Raw genomic sequence first — 13,634 nt, forward strand, 5'->3', positions numbered from 1 at the left:
TTCCTTGATTTCGGAAGTCTCATTGAAAACAACATGAATGGATTCTTCTATAATTAAAGTTCTTTTATCGAAGATACAAAAAGCTTTAGAAATCGAAGAATAACCAAGAAAAATTCCATCATCGGATTTAGCATCAAATTTTCCTAAGGCATCTTTTTCGTTCAAGATAAAATACTTACACCCAAGAACTTTAAAATATGAAACATTGGGTTTTTTATTTTTCCATAACTCATAGGGAGTTTTGGTGAGTAAGAGTCTTACTAGAACTCTATTCAAAATATAGCATGTAGTGTTTCTGGCTTCGGCTCCAAAGTATTTAGGTAGGCTATGTTCATTTAACATGGTTCTTGCCATTTCTTGTAAATTTCTATTCTTTTTCTCTACTACTCCATTTTGTTGAGGATTTCTTAGAGTAGAGAAGTTGTGGTTGTATCCATTAGATTCACAAAATTCTTGGAAATCATGATTTTGAAATTCTCCACCGTGATCACTTCGAATTGATGAAATCATAAAACCCTTTTCATTTTGAACAAGTTTACAAAACTTAGTGAAATATTTAAAGCATTCATTTTTGTGTTTCAAGAAGTAAGTCCATGTGTATCTGCTATAGTCATCTATAATGATAAAGGTGTATTTGCTACCTCCTAGGCTTGATATAGAGATTGGTCCGAACAAGTCCTTATAGATCAATTGCCAGGGCCTAGATGTGCTTATTTGATTTTTAGATTTGAAATTACCCTTAATTTATTTTCCTAATTGACAAGCATAACACACATTATCTTTGATGAATTTGATATAAGGAATTCCTCTTATAAGTTCTTTAGATGATATTTGAGTGATTAGTTTCATGCTAGCATGACCTAATCTCCTATGCCAAAGCCAAGCATCCTCATTCAAAACCGAGAAACACATTTCATTGCAAAGATCATTGATGTCAATGGTGTATACGTTATTATGTTTTAATGTAATCATAGATGTGTTTTGGTATGGTTTTTCAATGATGCAAGCATTAGATTCGAATTTGACGATATATCCTTTATCACATAATTGACTAATACTTAAGAGGCTATGTTTTAAACCATCGACTAACAAAACATCGTCAATAAAGAAGTTGGATTTATTCCCTATAGTTTCTTTGCCAATGATTTTACCCTTGTTGTTGTCTCCGAAGGTGACATAGTCTTCGTCTATGCTAGTAAGCTTAGAGAATTGAGATGGATCTCTGGTCATATGCCTTGATCATCCACTATCAAGGTACCATCTCTTGCTCTTAGCTTGTGATGGTGAATGTCTCTACAAGAAAGGATAATTTTTAAGTACCCATTTACTTTTGGGTGCCTAAAAAACTGATCTACATTATTTATTATGTTGCATAGAGTTTATCATGGTTCCTTTAGGAACCCAAATCAGTTTGTTCGGACTAATTTTCTTGAATGGACAATGATATGTTTTATGTCCATGTTTACAATAAAAGTTGCATTTGCTTTGGTGTTGAACATGTAAGATAGTGTCTTTTATGAAGGTGGTTGGATTTTGGTAAGGACTTCTCACAAACCGATTCCACTTCTTTTGAGAACGTGACCCTTGTTAGCAAGGATCGTGTTCAAAGACTTGCTAACAACCTCGAATTTCTTCAAGGTGTCCTTAAGTAGCAAGTTTTCTTTTTGGAAAGTTTCTAGATCATGGCATTTTTCACATTGAGCTAAACTATCGTGATATTCAATTTTTAATTTATCAAAATTGCTAACAAGACTATCATGCTTATTTTTCAGTAATTTATATTTTCTATTAATTGTTTTGCATTCATCAAATAAGTCATGGAAGAAATTTAATAATTCATCAAATGATAAATCTGCATCAATTAAATTTGTTACCTCTTCTCCGATGACCATTAAGGCATAATGAGCAACTTGCTCAGTGTTGGACTCCTCTTCTTCGGACGCGCTTGAGTCATCCCACGTTGCTTTGAGCACCTTCTTCTTTGATGTTCTCTTCTTGGCTTAGGGACAATCACTTTTGTAGTATCCCGGCTTTTTGCATTCATAACAAACAACTTGATTCTTTTTGGGTTCAAGTTTATTTTTTGTATCACTTTTAAACTTGTTTCTCTTAATAAATTTTTTGAATTTCCTTGTTAGAAGTGCCGAGTCATCGTCACAGTTCTCATCACTTGAGTTTTCTCTCAAGTGGTCTTCTGAAGTTCTAAGTGTCATATCCTTCCTGTTCTTTGGAAGGATGTCTTCTTGCTCTTCATGAGCTTTGCAAGTCATCTCGTAGGTCATTAATGACTCGATTAGTTCTTCAAGAGGGAAGTTGTTTAGATCTTTCACCTCTTGAATAGCAGTGACTTTAGCATCCCAACTCTTAGGAAGAGATCTTAGAATCTTATTTATGAGCTCAAAATTCGAAAAACTTTTTCCGAGTCCTTTTAGACCGTTGACGACATCCGTGAAACGGGTAAACATGTCGCCAATAGTCTCACTCGGTTTCATCCGGAAAAGTTCGAAAGAATGTAACAAAAGATTGATTTTTGACTCTTTCACTCTACTTGTGCCTTCGTGAGTCACTTCGAGTGTGTGCCAAATATCAAATGTGGTTTCACAAACCAAAACACGGTTGAACTCGTTTTTATCAAGCTCACAAAATAAGGCATTCATAGCCTTTGCATTAAGAGCGAAAGCCTTCTTCTCCAATTCATTCCAATCGATCATTAGAAGAGAAGACTTCGAAAATCCATTTTCGACAAGATTCCAAAGTTCAAAATCCATAGAAATATGAAAGATCCTCATTCGGGTCTTCCAATAGGTGTAGTCCGTCCCATTGAACATGGGTGGACGTGTAATAGAGTGGCCCTCTTGGTTTCCAGCGTATGCCATCTCTCTTGGGTTTTAATCCATTTGAGAGTTAACCCCACTCTGATACCAATTGTTAGGATCAAGAGTACTAAGAGGGGGGGGGGGGGGGGGGTGAATTAGTGCAGTGAAAAACTTTCGACGATTAAAACTACGTTCGTACGTTGAAAGCCGATTCCGATGTAAAAGTCGTTTCGTGCATATAATAACTTTGAAAGTTTATGGAAATATATTTGAAGTAAAATAAGGCGGGAAGTTTGCAGTTAAGATAGAAATCGGAGCGCAAACTAAAATATGATATTTGTATGATAAAATCGATTTCCGACGTAAAATCATTTTCAGAAACTTAAGTTGAAAGTGAGTTTGTAAAAGAGCAGAAGGCAGTAAGCTATTGAGGAGGTTTGCAGTAAAGATAAAATGCTCAAAGTAAATGCAAACCGAGATTTAGAGTGGTTCGGTCAATCTTAACCTACATCCACTTTTGGCTTCCTCCACCAACGAGGTCACCGACGTCCACTAGAGGCCTTCCTTCAATAGGCGAAGGCCAACCACCCTTTTACAGTTTCACTCCTTTTGACGGACTTAGGAGACAACTCGTACAAACTTTTCTCTCCTCTCTTGAAAGATCAAAACTTGGAAAAAGAGAGAGAAGAACTTCTAGCATTTACAACACTTTTGAGCTCTAAAAATCATAGAGTAAGATTGGATTTTCGGTGCTTTGGGTTGCCCTTTCATTGCTGAAAGGGTGGGGTATTTATAGGCCCCAAACCAGTTTGAATTCCGAGCTCAAAACTGTCATCTCCCGGAATTCCGGGGTCTGGCGGTTGCACCGCCTGGCAGAGCTCGGAGACTGAGCCTATGGGCGGTGCCACCGCTTGTCAAGGGCGGTTGCACCACTTGGTAGAGCTCAGAGACTGAGCCTCTAGGCGGTGCCACTGCCTAACAAGGGCAGTTGCACCGCCCAGTCTCGCTCGGAGACTAAGCCCAAGCGGTGCCACCGCCTACTTAGGGCGGTTGCACTGCCCAGCTTTCTTGGGAGACCCTCTCCTAGGCGGTGCCACCGCCTAGTAGGAATTCTGGTCTGAATGGGTTGATCCATTCGGCCCAATTTGGGTCTGTCAAGGGCCCAATTACCCCCAAATTAAGTTAATGGGATCACCTCCCATTCCTAACTTAATCTACATGCTAACTACGATAATTCTTAAGACATTTACTACAGCTTGCTCCGATACGTCAATCGCTTCTTCCGGCGAACTTCCGGCGAACATCCAACGAAATTCCGACGATGCTCCGACGAACTTTCGGCAAACTCTTGGACTTGCGATGATCCACTTGGCGAGTTCCGACGAACTTCTTTTGACAAGCTCCTGGACTTCTTGGATTTGTTCCGACAGAACCTCTGACGACCGTCCGGACTTCCGTCGAGCTCTCGAACTCCAAACGTATTCATAGTCTTCGACTCCCGCTCAACTCCTACTGCATGTCTTACTTTCATCGTAGTTAATTCTGCACACTTATCTCAACATATGGATTAGATAACAAATGACAATTGATTTCATCGTCAAAATTCGAGATACAAAAATATTGATATTATTGTGAGATGATACTGTGTTGATGTTCTAACTTCATTGTCAATTACGTTTTGTTTTAAATTTAGGTTTAAGATTATTTATCTTTTATTCTAAAACTATATAATCTTAAATTATTTTCATATTTCAAAATATATTTTAATTAAACATTCGAGTTGACAAGTTGGCCCGCTGGCTTGATTAGTGATCCAATGACTCCAGACTCAATTAAATCGTTTTCTGATTCGATTCGTGGGTTAATAGTTAAATTTAGAAATAAAAAACCATATATACCGTCAAATTAGGTGGTTCTTTAAATTTATTAGTCGATGCAATTATGTACATATGTGCATATATACAGTCAAACCATATACTTTTTTTTTTGTGGATTGTATATGTGATGTGGAATATTTTTTATTGTTTCTTATTTAAACAAAATTTAATTAGTTTAAAGAATTTCTACTTTTATTTTACGAGGAAGAAAAGAAAATAATTGAAGTAAAAAAGAAAAAAAGATTATGTGGTTTCAAGCAAGGAAAACTATTTGAGTACTCAAGAAAATAAGATTTTTTTTTTGACAAGATCAATATCTTTTCCGGTGAATAAAAATACTTCTATGTGCGTGCGTGTGTGTTTTAGTAAAAAAATAAAAAGGAATAAGGGAAGTGCGATTTGTTACCTGCTATAGCCGGTTAAAATAGTTCTGTGTTTATGTATCTTGCAGTAAAAGAATTAAAAGAAATATGGAAAGTGACGTTGGTTACCTGGTATAGCCAGTCAAAATGTTGTTCCGCTCACGGTGACCGCGGTTGCTGAAGCGCACATTAGGCACACCCGCGCGGCCCCCTTTCGTTTCGGCTGCCTTCCTCCCGCCTCTTCCCACGAATCAGAAACCGCGATCGAAGGTGGCCTTCTTCCACAGAGAAGAAAGGACGAAAAGAAATCCACTGTGCGGATCCCGGCGTGTTCCCCCGCGGCTTCTCCAGGTTTCACTTCCTCATCTCTTCCATCTCGTTTCGTTCTCAATCTGGTACTCGAATCGTCCATTGCTCCGCCATATGTTTGCCAGATCTAGTGGGCGTCATGAGCAGTTTATTGTGTTGACCGTGTTGTTCTTGGTCATGGATTTCGAATGTGGTTGCTATATCCTTTCGCGCAGTCCTCGATTCATGTCGCCCTCCCTCCTACAAAACCTGTGATCCGACTAGTATTCGATCACCTTCGTTTTTTCTACTCCGATCTAAATGTACGATTCTCCTAGTTTTCTTTTGCCCTTTCGGTTTCGTATTCAGCCTTATGATGGCGGTCGTAGTAGAAGACGTACGCATGGGGGGACACAGTTCAATTTAGTAAGCAAAAGACATATTATGGAATTGGGTGATGCTCAAGTAGTCGGCTAATCTGAAAAGTTCTACCTTTCCATGAAAACCCTTTTAATGAGTACTTAAGCGTTAATTTTAGTAATGCGTTATCTTATGGTGAGCACCTTCTTGGGGCTTCCTGTACATATCTGGACAATAAGATTCGAAACTGATGATCGGTTTTTAGAAATTTAATAATACTGTCATTTTATTCTCAACAGAGCAAGATATCAACCATGTTAATCATACTCAATGCTCTAAGTGCAGCAAAAATGGAGTGAAATTTCAATCTTGTGTCTTATACAGGGGAGCCAATAAAGTATACGTGTGTCTCAGTCAATGTCTAGAAGTAGAAAGGAATAAACTTTACAATCATTCCTGATCGAGAATTACCACTTTCTTTTGGCTTGTTTCACATGTAAGAGATTCAGCTTATCTCTTTAATTTTTTGTTTTCATTTGACTGCTTGATCCTTCTCTTTCTTTATTGCTATGTTATGCATTTTTTTTAGATTTCTGATCTCTGCCTCTCACTGTTCCATGGTAATTTTTAGAATCCCTTTGGCGAAGAAGTCACAATGGCTGCCAGAAGATGCATCAACCAGCTATTGAGGAAGAGCTTTCAGTCACAATCATCAGTAATTATCACTTTTTGTATCTGTTGTTGTCTCTCTTGTAATATTTTAGTTAACAATGCAGTATTTTTATATATCAGTAGGTTGTTATGATCTATAAAAATTTAGTGTTTGATAACAAATAACTATTTGATTTGGTCACAGTTAAACCAGTTATTGTTTTTGAGTATCTTGGACTGGAAACTTGTAGACATGTATGTACAAGTTTTGCATGTGAAAATAAGTTTTATTTGACCAACAAGATCATTATAAAATCATTGTATTGTACTTGAGGTTTTTGAAATGTTGTTGGATAAGGCAAGCTAGTTATATTAATCATAATACTGATCTTGATAAATCTCTTTCTTGATTTTCTACTTAAAGGTGACACAAGCATGAATTCTATTTTTTATTTTCTTAATTGATATTATCTTATTCTGTGCAGCAATTTGACCTGTTATAAGTATCATTATTTACTTATCCCCGAACCTTCAACTTACACTTACCTTTCTACTGGACCTAGAACAGTTTCTTGCAATTCTTATGCTGACTTTCGTACTCAACTTCGATTTCTGAATGTGACCAAACAGCTCTTCTCGCAAACATCTCAATAGACTCTTTCTTGTCTTGCTTAGCGCCCGACCTATCCTTTCAGTCGAAGAAAAGAATGTCATTGCTATCAGCAACAAGAACAGGAATTAAAGATTCCCCCTTGCTTTAAGATTTGTGAATTGCTACTTGGTGACGAGATACAATATTGCTTGCTTGTATTGTAGGTAGCAGTAGGGCGAGTTTGAAGTGTAAACCATTACTTCATTTATTTATGAACTACCGCACAACTCCGCTTGCTCTTTAACTTCTTCCGTTTTCACAGAGAAAGATAGATTTGATTCAGATTTCCCGCCTTTGACCTTATATACTAAACCTCAACGAGCGAACTCAACTTTACTTAAGGAGCATGAAGTTTCTCACATAAGTGTGGCCTGGCAATACTTAAATAAGTGTTAGCACAACTAAAGCGGATACTTAAATAAGTGTTAGCGCAACTAAAGCACCCGAACGACACTTGATTTCTGACTCCTCCCCGTATTTTCGAACTAGTATCGAAGATTGTAGCTGACTTACTTTCGCCTTAACCGCGTGGTGGGCTAACTATTCTGTCTCGGCTTCTAGCTTAAGTCTAGCGTACAGTACGGAACGCAGGGAAATCATCTCATTAGTGCACATCATCTTCTAACGGAGCTGCAACCAAACAACGGGCCAAGCAACTACAGTAAAACAAATAATGGAATATCTAGCTGACTCAGATTACCCAACAATGAATTCTATACCCGGGCTGGGCTCACTAACCGCTTACTTCTGATGATCAATAGGAATAGGAATAGGGAATCCGCTTCCACAGCATCCATCTTCTTATGTCATAAGCTTCTTCTACAGCTTCTTGTTCTCCTAATTCGAATCCTTCTTTTCTTGTTCTTTTGCCGAACTCTGCTTCCAGTGAAGAATTGCGGATGACCTTAATTTCACCTTACCCGACACCGAGTTTACATTCGAGAGATAAAAGATGAGGCTTCTTACAACATAGGATTAGGAACAGGGCGAACTGAAAGAGACTCGTATCCAGTACTTAGCGCTTCAGAAGAAGCTCTATCGTATGAAGTACACCTCGCTTCAGAAGGAAGAAGCACGCCATCATAATCAAGCTCCACTGGGCGGGGAGATCCACGAGACTGCAACGACGCTACAACACTCTTACGCATCTACTTAATTGGATAGTTAATAATCTACTACTAAAAGCTAGTTTGCGAGTGAACGCCCACTTCTTCCTTCCATCTATGATTACACAGCTTTGCCTACTTCTTCCATCTATGTTTACACAGCTTTCCCTACTTCTTCTTTCTATGAATTACACAGGTTTTCCTATTCTATTAAGATAGGGGAGCTCACTTTCTACTTCACTTTACTTGCTCATAACTCACTACTGGATTCTTCACTGGATTCTTCCACAAGAACTATACTATACATTTGAAGATCCGCTTACAGCAACAGAACTTGTAGACAACACTCACTGTAAAATCCTCCCTCAATTGAAGGTATCTCGAAAACAGGACTTCCTCATTACTGTTATTAATGCCTGAATTAGGACTTGCGGAGGACTGTGACTCAAGCTTTCTAGTAGTTCCTTCCTCTCTTTACCTTTGTAGCAGTTGCTTGTTCCCTGATTTCTAGTTTAGGGCAAGGCAATTCAATGAAGTTCTTGTGTTATTCCATATAGAAGAGAAACAGTTACAAGAGAGTAGAAATCAAGTCAGCTGCAGAATGGACTGTGGAATGCAGTGCAGGGTGAATCAAATCATATCTTACAGGCCCTACAACATAATGTACGAGGTGTGAGTGAGTTTACCTTACAGCCATGGATTCCATTGATGGTTTTTTACTTGTCTGCCCTACAGCTAAAGAGGAGTGGCTTCTTAAAGGTGGAAGTTCCTTAAGATCAAAGTAGTAAAGAGATCAAAGTCGCTGTCCAAGGCAAGCTTAAGAAGGATGATTTCTCGGTGAAAAGAAAGGCTCAAGTCCTGTGCCCTTAAGTAATTGGAGCGGCAGGAGCCCCCGAAAGAAAGTAGAGCAAGAAGTATAGTACAAGAGAATAGGTATACAATAGTTATGAATTCAGCAAGTATGAATTAAGACCGACCCTTCAGATGAGAACGGGAACAGTATACGGAAGAACACAGGACTTGGGGACTAAACGGAATAAGGGGATTTAGCATTGGCAACGAGATCATCGGCTGGATCTTATGTTTCTGTTCTCAAGGAAAGTAACGTTATTGCAGATAGTAGCAACAGTAGGAGTGAGTTCCAAAGTCAACTATACTCGAGAATGAGCTGTGTGCGAGGAAAGAAAGGAGCAAGTCCTAAGGTCTGCTTGAACTAGAACGAAAACAGTTTCTGGGGCGAGTCCTAAGGTGAATGAGCAAGTCCGAGTTTCCATTCATTATTTATTCGCTTTTTTCAGAGCTTAGAGTCAAGTCAGGAGTAAGCTGTGAGGACAGGAGTCTGTTTGCAAGCAGTAAGAACTCGCCAACGGAGCTTCTATTATACTAGAGTAGTACTAGTTTTTATAACCATGCCATGGAGTATAAGTTTCAGATGTTTCCTAGTCCAAGAGTTTAGATATATTTTATTCCATAGAAATTTCTGTTTACATGCACCCAAACCCAGGTATCTCAACTATACCCATGCAGTTTCTTCTAAATATGCATTCTTAATGGTAGAGGTATACAAGGGTCCAAGTAACGAAGGTACCAGCGAAGACTATAAAAGGATGTTTTGGATTTACATGGGCTGAATTCACAAACTAGTTGCACAGTTATCTGTAAATCATTTAAGGTGACAATGACTAAATTGGCTTTTAATGAATTAAATGACTTGATGACAGCCACTTCTGTAAACATGGCATGTTTTCTGTTCATTTTGTCATGAAAGCAACATGCCCATTTGGGAGCGAAGAGCTAGTCTGGGCGTGTGATCAAAGATAGTATCCAAACTGCTGTAATTTTTTCGTTAATGTCATCATTAGACAAGGAACTTCGTTTTTCTTCTTTATGAGGTAACGTTGTCAGATACATTGGTGGCATTTTTGTTTCTTGCTCTTGGAGGACCAGCAAGGAATTGAATGGGCTGACAAATATGTTACAGTGTGGTCAAACACAAATGGATGCCCTAAGGCGCTAGGATGCTGTATTGGTTAACAATCATTTTTTGCAACAGAGTTGGGTGCTGACAGAAAGATGGGCTTGATTGGTTGGTCTGGATCTGATGTTTCTAATCTGGTTGGCATTGGTCATAACCAATCTAATTATGTTAATTACTTTATAAGTTATTGATAATTTATGAGGGAAGGAGGATATCCTAGTTTTTCTTTAGTAAGTTATCTTGTACGTTGATCTTCTGCCTGTATTTTACATATATTTTGATATGCAGAGTTTTGTGGAACTCTTTACTTCTGATTTGAAAAGTCATGCTGTTTCTGTTTATTTTTTATATGCAGGCGTCATCTTTGGTTTCATCCATAAGGCAGGAGGATGCTGTTGGATCATCTACCATGGAGTCACTGAGATTGGGAGTCTTGCCACTAGTTGGAGCTGGAATTTCTGGTATTCTGAGCTTTGCTACCATCGCATCTGCCGATGAAGCAGAACATGGTTTACCAGCTCCTAGTTACCCATGGCCTCACAAAGGTATTCTTAGTTCATATGATCATGCATCGTGAGTAAAAGATTTCCATCACACTTATCTTAAATATATATTTCAAGAACATTGTGTCTTTTAAGGACAATATTTTTCTTCTGCTTTTGTACGATGTTAAATCAAATAGTCGATGTACTTGATAATTCTAGTTATAGTATCAACCCTGAAGGATTTCATTTCATTTTTTTTTGTGTTAGTACACATGTTTAACAGAGCTACATTGCTAGATGGCCATTTAATGTTGTTGTTGACAGTAGTCCATGAAAGGCAGTTGCTCTTGGCTTCAGTTTGCTAATTACTTGTTGTTACTTTGCTTTTTTTGCATCATAACTTATATGGCTACCAAATTATATTACATTAAATCACATTGTGGTCATCAAGTTTATCAACAAGTTTGTGCTTCTTGCCACTCGATGTCTCTGATTTCATATCGAGATCTTGTTGGTGTGGCTTACACTGAAGAAAGAGACAAAAGCGATGGCTGCTGAGATTGAGGTGGTTGATGGTCCCAATGATGAAGGTGAAATGTTTACTCGTCCTGGTAAATTAAGTGACCGTTTTCCTCAGCCGTATTCAAATGAACAAGCAGCCAGATTTGCAAATGGAGGAGCATATCCTCCAGACCTTAGCCTGATCAGTAAGGTAAAACCATCGAATATGATTTTTGGTTGTAGCCTGATCAGAACTTTCAACTTGTGTTTTTTTTTAGGCACGACACAATGGGCAAAACTATGTTTTTGCTCTTCTCACTGGCTACCGTGATCCTCCTGCTGGTGTTTTGGTAAGATTCCAAATAACCATGTAAAGTTATTATATGCTATCCTATGAGATAAACAGCAAACAAATGAAATGTTGTAATTGTTTGCTACAGCTTCTATCATGTGATAAAATACATCAGATTTATGGAACATGTCTAACTAAAGGATATAAGCAATAATGTAAACAAAATAACTTTTTATTTGGACATGCATTTGATACTGTTTGCTTTAAGCTTGATCTGTTGATGTATTTGCCACGTACTATTGTAGTTGATTCATTCTGAAGATTTCCAATTCGATCATGTATAAAGTCAAAAGCATTCTGAGATTCCGAATTGAGAAATGCATTGGTAGTGGCAAATTTGGTTTCTACATTTTGTCATTGCTTCTAAAGAAACCTAATTCAATAATCTTTTGATGTATGTTATGTTTCATTTTGTGCATAAAGTGATGATTTGACACAATTTGTTGAAGCGGTAAGCTTGTTTTCATCTACATGAGCATGTGACTTTATTTGTAACCTTGCTTTCTGCAACCCCACTAGACCTTTCATCATATATTTGTAATCTCCATTGAGCTTTCATGTTTTGTTTTGGTAATATGGGATTCAAATGGATTTTTGTACTGTCGCTTGCTCTCCTCCAAGCTGCTTATTACCGGCGCTTAAAGTGGTCGGTTATCAAGTCACGCAAGCTAGTGGTGGATGTTGTCAACTAATCTTTTCATTTTATTTAAACTTCCATTTTGTGAAAGAGACAACGATAATGAGCTCGGGTGGTACATTTGAACAGGGATGAGATCCCAACTCCAGCGTATTTTCTCTTTCTCCGTCTGCTAGAAATAATTGTATCGAGTGTGTTACTACTTCTTTTGTTACATTAAAATTTTGGATATGTTGAGGCTTATATGACCGTCAACCAAAAATTTTGCATAACATTTACCGAGTGTCTGATAACCAAATGAAGCCTGCAAGAAATGGAATCATGGTTTTTTTCATGTGTCTGCTACGGAATTATTTTCCTTCTGCAAGTGTAAGCTTTGAAATCTTTAATGATCATGGTAGCAACAAAGCGAAGCAAGAAAAAAAGAAAAAAGGAGATTTGCTATATCTCTGTGTGCATCAGGACTTGGTGGCTTGCGAGACAAATGAACATTTGTGCTACATTGCCATGGGCTAATCTAACTTGGTCCTGGTTATATGCATTTGCTTGAAGCCAATTGATTGGTATAGGTCTGAGGCTCCTCCAGAAGAAGAAGACATGCTAATTGCTGCTTTGCATATCTCACAGGACTCTTTTTTAGTTGATTGACTCAAAAGTTCTTGGATGCTTCCTTTCTAATAATTACTCGAAGCTTGACAAGCTTGTGCTTGTCATGATTCCGAAATGAATTAGGTGGATACGAATAGGTAAGTGTAAAGAGCCCAATGAGAAAAAAAAAAAAAAGGCATTCCATGAAATAAAAAGCCCTTGTTAAAGATGATGCTTTGAGCCACCTTGAAGCAACCCTAAAAGGCGATGCAATGCCTTTTTGCGTCGTTTGATAAGGAGCATAAGACTTGCCTTGTTAAGCAGACCATATAATTTAGTAGTAAATTCGAACCCAAATCCAAACCCGTCTGACCCAAACCAAATCTCCAAACATTTCCCCCCACCCCTCATATTTATTTATTTTTTTTGTTTGATAATATATTTTACTTATATTTTATTGGATGAATTAAAAAAAAAAAAAACTCATAACAATTCTATTTGTCTAATCCGTTAAATACTCTTGTGACAATATAATGGGAGCAATATCTTGTTACACTATGTAGATCTATCTATAGAATTAGAATATGAATCAATCCAATCCCTCATGTCTAAAATATTGTAATAAGATTATAGTATTTTTGATACCTCCATCCAAACACTATAGATTCATTAAAAAATATTACAATAAAAATAAATTTGACTTAAAACTAGTTCATATATAAAAATAAGATTTCAAATAAACATCATTATTGGTTTAGGAATAAGAATAATCAACTACTGATCTAAATTAGTGGATTGATTCATCCTATGAATTGATCCATTAAGAAAAATAAAATTTATTGTTGTGTTTTACTAGGATTATTTTGAAAAATATGATAAAAATACCGATTGACAACGTGAAAAAAAAGGACCTCTTCGGAAAAAAAATAAAAATAAAAATAGAATTCACCCTATCTTTTGTTTTTATGAATTGCGGACACG

At 37.4% G+C, this 13,634-nt stretch overlaps 1 pseudogene; it reads left to right on the top strand.

The window, feature by feature from the left end:
- The first annotated feature begins 10,185 nt into the window (after positions 1–10,185).
- LOC135642886 (cytochrome c1-1, heme protein, mitochondrial-like) lies at positions 10,186–11,450 on the top strand (annotated as a pseudogene).
- Positions 11,451–13,634: the final 2,184 nt, after the last annotated feature.

Source organism: Musa acuminata, chromosome BXJ3-7 (assembly GCF_036884655.1).
Source record: "Musa acuminata AAA Group cultivar baxijiao chromosome BXJ3-7, Cavendish_Baxijiao_AAA, whole genome shotgun sequence".
NCBI classification, from domain to species: domain Eukaryota; kingdom Viridiplantae; phylum Streptophyta; class Magnoliopsida; order Zingiberales; family Musaceae; genus Musa; species Musa acuminata.